This window comes from Narcine bancroftii, chromosome 4 (genome assembly GCF_036971445.1).
Source record: "Narcine bancroftii isolate sNarBan1 chromosome 4, sNarBan1.hap1, whole genome shotgun sequence".
Taxonomy (NCBI): Eukaryota; Metazoa; Chordata; class Chondrichthyes; order Torpediniformes; family Narcinidae; genus Narcine; species Narcine bancroftii.
This window is the reverse complement of record NC_091472.1, coordinates 94,065,183-94,075,823: the sequence shown is the minus strand read 5'-3', so window position 1 is coordinate 94,075,823 and position 10,641 is coordinate 94,065,183. Positions and strand designations below refer to the sequence as shown.

The 10,641-nt window shown below is 38.0% G+C and overlaps 1 protein-coding gene across 1 annotated transcript in view; it reads right to left on the bottom strand.

Moving 5' to 3' along the window:
* prkn (parkin RBR E3 ubiquitin protein ligase) overlaps positions 1-10,641 on the bottom strand; it is a 1,164,186-nt gene that overhangs the window by 392,780 nt on the left and 760,765 nt on the right. The gene's annotated exons all lie outside the window — the stretch shown is intronic.

Sequence of the window (10,641 nt, the reverse complement as noted above, 5' to 3'; positions counted from 1 at the left end):
GCTTTATCCCCTTGCTTGAGACATGTTGGAAATATAAGCACATAAGAGTTTGCAAAGCTCCAAAAGTTTCCCACTGGGGTGGGGAAGAGGGAAGGAGTGCCTGCTGTTGATAACACACACATTATCTTTGTGTTTCATTTGAACTCAACTAATTTCCATCGTGTGCAACTCATATATGACCAGTCATGCCATCATGCAGACCATAGCCTGTTTTCTTGGAAGCACTTGCAGTATCTTTCACTCTCCCCTTTGCCTCTGTATCATCCGCATTTGAGCTATTTCAGATCAAGTCAAAGAAAAGTCAAAAGTTTTCCAGGATTATCCTTTCATGATGTAGCTGAGGGCTCAGGCCTGGAACCCATGCACATGTATACCATATGCCTACAATAATAGATATGTTGCCTCAAAGAACATTATCAATCATATCAATGATAATTCTTCTACTATTTTAACCATTCGAGAGGATCCTGCAAGCTTCTGCTGTGGATGTTTAAATTTATGGTTGAACATTCTGCATTCTTATTATAATTAGGCATCAGCTGAGTACCTGAGCATTTGGAAGCAAGAAAGTAGAGAAGAATAAGTGGGAAGAATTCAAGGAAAAAAAGTTAAACAGGAAGATGAAAAAGAAACTTTAGCCATTCCTCTCCCCTTCAGTGATTAAATAATTAATGATGGCAGTCATTTCAACATACCCACACATTCACTAACAGTTCTCAAGCTCTTTCCCTGTCCACTTTCACTGATCACTACACCTTTCTCTCAAAAAAACAAAAAAAAATGAACATAAATGCACATTGTAACCAGCCATACATTTGATCATGGAATATTTACAGAAAAGTAATCTAATAACCCATTTTGGTGCATTCTGCAAGGTTTTTCCTTCCTTTGGCAATGCTGATAGGCAAGGTCAGTGGATGTTGAATGCAGATACACGTATGCCAGCATTGCAAGAGAGGAGAACATGTTTGTAATTCATGGAGCATTTGCCACTTTCTCCAGGAGGTTCTTCTGTAAATTAATTGATTTCTTGGCTATATCCCCTTGGAATAGTGATAGTAGGAGTTTCAATTTGGAAGAGAGCAATCTGGACTTTCACTGCAACAAAAACCTTGAAAGAAAGCTATCTGTGCTGCAATGAAAGTTGACTCATTGTAAATTAGTAAGTTCTAAATGTGCTGATGGTGCTGTGTGCTCAGTGCAAAGTGCCATCCTTCATAACCCTGAACGTGGGTTTCCTTACAAGCTTCCCAGTGCACCATGTATTTGGTTACGTACACCCATCTACTTTCTTCTGTAGTCCAACTCATTCATATCTTCATCTGATTATTCTGCAATTTAACTAGTTTATGACATTGACTTCTGCCAAATGCTAACCAAGAGGATGAGTACCAATTTTACAGTCAAGTGGTGAATGATGAAAATTGTTGATAGGCGGATGATAGGAACTGAATGAATTGAGCTGCATATATGACTAATACATTTGGTAAGATATATTATTCAAAAATGAATTCATTATACATTTTTTCTCGTAACACATTGATATTCTTGAAGAATCAAACATACCATGAAGACCTTTAACAAAAGTGAAGCTTTGTCTCTCATACTGCTTCAAAAATCATATTTATTTTGGCAAAAATGTTCAACATTTTCAGCCATAATATACCTCTCCTTTAAGGGTTACACACTTTAAGTTATACCTGTCAATCATATTACTCAACCCTCTGCTAATGCAGCTAATAAAATAGCATCACCTCTGACTGCGATCACCAATCAATTAAATGAGCGGGCATCACCAATTTAACACACTACTATGACAGTGCACATAACTGAAGTGGCGGACCAACCCCACTTGTTATGCACGGTCAGCAGGGCAACCGCAGCAAAGATGGCATCGCGGGTCCTTCTCTTCCAATACAGACCGGAAGTATGCTTACGTGAATGATGTAAGTTTCAGGATGCAAGGGGCAGGCTTCAGATGGCCTTAAAGGCTGCAGCGCAAACTTCAAAGTAAATCAGTTGTGCTGAAGGAGCTCACGGCCTGCTGTTTCAGTTCTTTCGCTGTACTCCTGCACAACCTGCTACACTACCAACAATTTCATAAATGGGCTCAGGTGAGTTGTGCTCCAGGATTTTCACTCCAGTTTTGAGAAATTGATCAATGTCTAAATTTTGCTTTTTATTGACAGCCGTGTCTATTTCTGTCTTCTGCCTCCAATTCAAAGACTTTATATACCTTGTGATAGTTCAGCTTAAAATATAGTGCAGAAACTCAAGTTAAATCTCAGGACAAAACTTTGAATGAGTAAGGGATAAAATCATAAACCACAATTTGTGATTTTTACCAGCTCCCCTGATTCAGACACCTAGTGCACAAATTTGAGTCTGACCCACAGAGTATTCACTGCGTGAAACTAATTGTCATTGAGGCAGAAGGGAGAACATGAACTGTAAGTATGGTAGAGATAATGAGTTCTCTTGTATATGAACACACATGGATATGAAGCAGTGAAGTCAGATTAACTAGTTATAAAGGACACAACTAAGACCATAATGTATCCTTTGACCCAAATGCTTTTTTTTAAAAAAAACTTTATTTATTTGTTCAAAAAACAAATAATAAATGACATATACAGCAATTAAACATGAACATTTTTTAATATATATAAAAAAAAGAAAAGATTCCCCCCCTTCAGCTAACTCTCCTAAGGAGAGCTGCAAAAAAGAAAAAAAGAAAGAATATTAAAAAAAAGTTAAATATACTTATTAAAATCTAATCAATATAAATTGTAATGTAAATATTCTGAGTATAACAACCACATTAATAAAAAAATTATAATTATCATGTGAAACGTATGTATTTTTTCCATTATTAAACAATATTTCATCTCATTATGCCATCTATTAATATCAATCATATTTGTATCTTTCCACGTACTAGCACTACATTTTTTCGCTACAGATAAAGCTAAATATACAAAGCAAGCTGAAACTTATCTAATCCCAAGCCTTTCAGAGGTTGCAAACCACCCAATAAAAATACTGTTGGATCTAAAACTATTTTAATCTTATACAGATATTCTAAAAACGATTGAATTTTCTTCCAAAAAGATTGTATATGTATACATGACCAAACAGCATGAAAAAAAGTTCCACATCTAAAACACAAATCTGTTTCATTAAAACAATATATTTTTAAATTTTTCATGTGTCAAATATAATTGATGTAAAAAATTGTAATTAATCATTGCATAATGTGCATTTATCAACCTAGTTACACTATCATAACAAATATCTAACCAATCCTCTTCAGAAAAAGTAAAACCAATATCCATTTCCCATTTAATTTTAGATCTATCCCAACCCTTTTTATCCATACCATCCTGTAAATTCAACTGTGATAAAAAAAATCAATCGATCCAGTTTCCTGTTTTCCTTTAGATGTATATAACTTTTTATAAAATGAATAAAATTCATCATTAATCTCACGAGGTTTATAAATAATAAGAGAATTCCAACTAACAGCATTAATAGTCCTTGATATCTGTTCTTTCTTTAATTGCCACGGCAGTACCTTATGTGCTTTCTCTCCCCATTCATAATACCGTTGTTTAGTCCTATTAATCACACATTCAAATTGATAAGATTGCAAAGTATTATATTTCAATTTCAACCTAGATAATTCTATTTTCTGATCTTCTGTAGCATCTTTCTGAAATTCCTTTTCTAACTCATCGATCTGTTTCTCTAATTCAAGACTCTGATTTAATCCATTCTTTTTTAGTTTAGAAGTATAACTTATTATTTGTCCTCTCAAATAGGCTTTCATGCCAAGACTCGCTTACATTTAATTGGACTATTTAATCCTCGAACATTAAAAGTAGCAAACCTCAACTTTGACTTATCTACTATAATTACTAATTACCAATAATATCTTTATATAAAAACTCAAATCAATGTATATAGGCCCTCCAATAAAAAAAATCACAAATTAAAAACTAAAAAAAAGTTAAAAAAAATTAAAAAATCCCCCCCCAAAAAAACTACCAAAAGGTAGTAATCCCCTAAACAAAAATTGGGTGTGGATTACCCACCAGTGGCTGATGACTAGTAAAGAAATTAGTGCAAATCTCCCCCTCCCCAGCCAAACAATCAGTAACATCCAAGTATCATAATAACAAAAGAAAAAATAAAATAAGAAAATTCTTCTTTTTATCCAAAAGACTCTAGTCTCGAAGATCCCATTTCGGAAGGAGGTGGACTCTTTCCATTCCCATTTTCCCCATTTCTGCCATTTCTTCCATTTCCAGAACTGCTAAATTTTTCTTTAGTAGATAATGGTGAGCTACGTTTTTGTCCTCTTATATCCGGCAATGAGTCAGCAAAAATCATTGCTTCACAATCAGTTTCAAAAAACCGAAATTGATAGTCTCTGTAAAAGACCTTCAATGCTGCAGGGTAACGAAAAGTAGACTTATAACCTTTATGCCACAAAACTTCTTTAACTGGATTAAATTGATGTCGATTTTAAATGACATCTTGACTCAGATCAGGACAAAAAAAGACTCTACTATTCTGAATCAATAATGGGGTTTGTCGTTGTCTCACATTTTGTACTGCAAGTCGAAGTATTGCTTCTCTATCCAAATAACTCAGACATCGAATTATTACCAGTCTCGGAGGTTGACCAGCTGAGAGTATTCTTCTTAAAGCTCTCTGGGCTCTTTCCAGTGCCAATCCCCCAAAGAAAAATTCTTGCCCTAATATTTGCAGAATCCAGTCTTTAAAGAAAAGAAGAAGGTCTTGTCCTTCTATACCTTCTGGCAAACCAGCAATTTTCACATTATTCCTTCTGCTTTGATTTTCCAAATAATCTATTTTTATTTCTAGCTCCTTCTCATGATCTCCTAATTCTATGACTGATTTTTCCACCTTCAACACTTTTTCTGTGTTAGAAGTCACTTGTTGTTTACAGTCCGAAAAAGCTGTCTGAATTTTTAAAAATTCTTCAGAAGTTGCATCCACATGTGTCTTAACCATATTTAATTCTGAACTTATACCAGCATTCATTTGAACCATCTCATTCATTAGAGATGTCAACATAGGTTGAATAACTGCATTTAATTGCATACATTATGAATCCGTAAATCTCAGCTCTGCTCTCTCTGACATGGTGGCAGAACAAGTTAACTGCAGCTCCTGCTGCAATTCAACAAAAGGCATTTTAAAAGATTTATTGTGGGTCTGGACTCCCAGCGACGGCATCCCGACTTCTTCAGGGAGTCGCCGCTGGTCTCCCCCCGCATCTTGTTGTCTTCTCATCCATTCGTGAAGAAAAACGACTTCGTCAGATTGTAATGCTGCCTGATGCATTTCCTTTTCAGCCTCCACAGGCGATCCTTGGGATTTAGGCAATGAAGAAATTGAGCCTGGGCCTGCTTCAAGTCATCTCGGCCCCAAATCTTCAGCACTTTGAAAATGTATTTTCTTTTGAACTTGAGATTTAGTCTTTTAACCATTAGTGGCCATAATAATTCCTTAATACTTTAAACTAAGATTTAAAAAATTTAAACTTGGAAACAAAGGGTTAAAAAACAGGTATTTAAAAGTTTGGTCAGAGAGGTCGAGACTCTACGCCATCTTGCCACACCACCCCCTGCCCCCCGACCAAAATGCTTGATACACATGGTGTCTCTGTGATCTTCTACCTGAGATTGCCTTCTCCTGCCTTAACCTGTCTATACTATCTCTGGTAAAAATCATCCACAAATTGTAGTTTATCATTTTGTCCCTTACTCATTCAAAGTATTGTCCTGAGATTTAACGAGTTTCTGTGCCATATTTTACCATAAACAATAATTCATAAGAACCATAGTGTAAATGTAGGGAAACATACTTGTAAGTCCAACCCAAAAGGTAAACAATTGTTTTTTCATCCCACTGATGATGTTCAACCCAATGAATTCCTCCAACATATATTTTTTTTTTTTAAATTTGTATGTTATGTGGTCTTAATTGCTTTAACTAAATTGTAATACAATTAAATATTTTGCATTTTCCCATTCTATTTGCCTGGTATATTGATGGAATCTACATTCAAAAGATGAATTTTTATTGGGAAATAGATTTAGAATGACTGGAAGGTCTTTTCAGAATGAAATAGAATACGACTATTGTTAAAACCAGGATAGACTTTCAAGTCCCAAGACTATGCCAAGCTTCAGACTTACCCGATTTGAAATCTATTCAGTTGTGAATGATTTATTTGTTCAATACCTGATGTATTTTTTTGTATGCAGATGTGGAGAAATAAGAAATAGAAATTAATTTATATATGTTACTACTTCTCACAAGACAAAAAGAGATTTCAATATCTTGCCACTTTAACTATTTTACAAATTATAATTCATTCTTTTTTTTTGTTATTTGTATTTTTAGACCACAAATGTTTAGTTTCATCTCTTCAAAAATGAATTCCCATCTATTTTTATAAAGTAATGTTATGCTTGAATATTTAATCTTTTGCATGAATAACAAAGTACATGGTATAAAGTTAGAGCAGAACTTTACTGGCTAGAGGGAGGTTAGTCCAAGGTCACAAACAGAAAAGTCAATCTGTGATTCTAACATCAATTCCTTGTCTGCATGAATGGCAACTGAACATGTCTGCAATGACTTTGTGTCAATGTACAAATGAGAACATTTCCTTAGAGCAAACCAGTCACCAGGCACCACAAGTACATTGACTGTCTGTGCAAATTAACTTGTCTGGCCAGACCCTGCTGGACTTAGCCTGAACATTGAATGGGATGTCTGTGAAGGCACCTCTCCTTTGTGATCATGTGGCTCCAATGTGTTCCAAATTTCAATGCTGTGCCATACCATGAGATGCAGAGGGCCACAAGTTCATTTGGCTCCACCCACAGACCATGAGGTGGCACTGGATTGGAAGTTTCAGCATGCCTCAGGGCTAAAGAAACATTTATAGGGATTTGGAGGCTAGTCCAATAAAAAAAGTGACCTAAATAACAGCTGGTTGGTTGGAAAGAGTAGTGAAGATTCTGCAACTCACTAACAACCAGTTTCAACAGTCAGACTTTCTGCATCCAGAACGCCCAAAACCACACCTCATACTGCTGAGACGCAGAGTAGGGATAAACCCATCGAGCACAGAGTACCCAGCACCTTCTGGAAGAAACTCTTTTAATACCTCCATATCTGTGAAAGTCTACTTGTCATGAGTGCCTTTAATTCCATTCCAAAGCAGACTTTTCAAACCAATTCTCCCAAGAAGTTGTAAAGGTCATAGACCAACTAAAAAATAAAGTCTGGGAGAAGATGGTAACTCTGACAAAGTTCTAAAATTTGGTGGTGAAAAGGTTCAGTCATAAATTAGTACCGGTAACTCATTTCTAATATCTTGGAAGAGGAAAATATTTCAGAGAACCTAAAAGGTGCCAATAATCATGCCCATCTTCAAGAAAGGAGACATGTCCAACTGTGGTGACTACAGAGGGATTTATCTGCTGTCCACGGCAGGTATATTATTGCCCAAGTGCTACTCAACAATTTCTCACAGTGGCTATAAACCTGCTCGCTAAATTACATTATGGATTCCATTCATTAAGAGCAACAGTGGGCATAATCTTCATTGTATGACAACTCAAAGTGAAATATAGGGAGCCGCATCAATGAACAGCATGGCCTTTTTCAGCCTCCCTAATGTCTTTGACTCCATTAATTGGAAGGTACTGCAGAACATCCTCCTTGAATCTACATCCTTCAGAAATTCATCTGTGCTTCTTGCTTCATGATGACAAGCAAGCCATAACAGTAACCACAAGATCCACAAAGAACCAATTTACAGGACAAATGTGAAACCGTCCACAATACATTGTGTCCATTCCAGAACACAGCTTACCCCATCCTCAATGGTCAAGGTGTAACGTACAGATGTCACTAGTATCCTGTGCATATTCAGAGACCAAGCTATTGCTGAAGCATATGAGAGATGGGTCTTGTACTTAATGTCTATAAAAAGGTACTCAGCTACCTGCCTCCACTATCCACCATGGCCCTGAGCAATAAATGATTAGAACAGGAGACTGTAAAAATGGACTATTTACCAGAGATTGATGAAATCCACCATTCCATTTGTTGGGCCAGTGCAGCTTTAGACTGCCTGATGAAAAGGCTGTTTGCAAATCAAGATCTCAAGCCCAGCGCATAACTTGGTCTCTACAGGACAGTAGGAATCCTTGCCCTCCTACATGCTACTGAATCTTGGACTACTTACACAGGATACCTCAAAGTCTTGGAAACATCTTCACGACAGCTATCCAGAATTCAGATTTCAGATTTATTGACAGGGTACATACAACCCTGTGATTCTTTATCTTGCGGACACGGCAGAATTACCTCTAATTGGTAGTGCAAAAAATACTGGACACAGCGCATACATAAACAAATAAGAACTGTCAACCAATAATGAATATAAGCAAATTGACTGTAATACAGAGAGAATAAAAAAGAAAATCAACAAAGTGCACAAGTAAGAATTCTTAAATGAGTCCCGTACTGAGTTTGTCATTGAGGAGTCTGATGGTGGAGGGGTAGTAGCTGTTCTTGACTCTGGTTGTGTGAGTCTTGTGGCACCTATACCTCTTTCCTGATGGCAGCAATGAGAACAGAACATGTGCTGAGTGGTGAGGGTCTTTGATGATTGCTGCTGCTCTCTGAAATCACCATTCACTGTAGATGTACTCAATAGTGGGGAGAGTTTTGCCTGTGATGTCCCAGACTGTGTCCACTACCTTTTGGAGGGCTTTATGCTCAGGGGTATTGGGTCCCCATACCAGACCATGATGCAGCCAGTCAGCACACTTTCAACCACAGCTCTGTCGAAAATTTCCAAGGTTTCTGGTGTCATACCAAACCTCCACAAATTCCTGAGGAAGTAGAGTCGGTGACATACATTCTTCACGATGCCATTGGTGTGTTGGGTCCAGGAAAGCTCCTCCAAGATAGTGAGTCCCAAGAACTTAAATTTGCTCACCCTCTCCATCTCTGATTCCCCCAATAATCACTGGATTATATGTCTCAGGTTTTCCCTTCCTCAAGTCAACAATCAGCTGCTTAGTTTTGGTGACATTGAGTGCAAGGTTGTTGTTGGTGCACCATTCATCCAAGTTTTCAATCTCCATCCTGAATGCTGACTCCTCCCCATCCTTTATACCACTACCATGGTATCATTGGCAAATTTGTAGATGGCGTTAATGTCGTACTGAGCCACACATTCGTAGGTGTAAAACGAGTAGAACAGGGGGTTAAGAACACAGCCCAGTGGTGCTCCAGTATCAATGGAGATTGTGGAGGAGACGTTCTTACCAATCTTCACTGATTGTGGTCTGGAGGTGAGGAAATCCAGGATCCAGTTACACAGTGGAGTGTTAATTCCCCGGTCTTAGATTTTGCTGATCAGTTTTGAGGGGGATATGGTGATAAATGCTGAAGTGTGGTCAATAAAGAGCATCCTGATGTTTGCAACATTGCTCTCAAGATGTTCCAGGCTTTGTGTAGAGCCAGTGGATGGCATCTGCCATGGACCTGTTGTAGGCAAACTGGAACAAGTTGATATGCTTCATTACCAGGCTTTCAAAACACTTCAACACTGTTAATTTAAGTACTACAGGTCAATAGTCGTTAAGGCAGGTTACTGCATTCTTCTTGGGGGTCAGTACAATTGATGCCTGTTTGAAACAGGTGGGTGCCATGTCCTGCAGGAGTGAAATATTGAAGATATCCATGAATACCTTGGTAAGTTGGTCAGTACAGATTTTTAATACTCAGCTAGGTATTCCATCTGGGCTGGATGCTTTCCTTGGATTCACTCTCCTGAAGGCAGCATGCACAGGATGGGATCATCAGGGGGTGTGGGGGTGCGGAGCAGTGGTTCTTCACTGTTACCTTCATCAAATCAGGCATAGAAGGCATTGAGTAGCGAAACTTTGCCATCTGCTACTTGACCGGATTTGGTTTTGTAACAGGTTATGCCACAGCTGTCTGGTGTCCCTTGTTGTTTCCATTTTCATCCACAACCTCCACTTTGCCTAGGAGATAGTTTCCACAGCTCATACCTGCTCCAACTGTACTGATCTAGATATCTAGACTTAAATGCCTATGATCTGACTCTCAACAGGTTCTAGATTTCATTATTCATCCAGGGCTTTAGTTGGGGAAAACCCAGAATGATTTGATGGAAACAAACTCATTCACAGCTGTTTTGATAAAGACTGGACAGCCCCGGTGTACTCGTTCATATTCTCAGCAGAGTCCTTGATCCCCTGCCAAATCCTCTGACTCACAGAAGTTCTGTAACTGTTCTTCAGTCTCCTGTGACCACATCCTGTGACATCTATCTAGCTGTCCTGATCTCCAGAGCCTCTGTTTTTAGGCTCTATCTGTATGAAGGCAGAAGGAGCACAGCCAGGTGATCAGACTTGCCAAAGTGTGGTCTTTGGAAAGTACGGTAGGCTTTCCTTATCTTGGTGCAGATGTGATTGAGTATGCTGAGATTTTTGGTAACAGCAGGTTATATGTTGGTGGTAGTTAGGCAGGGTTTTCTTGACACAGGGCTGGTTA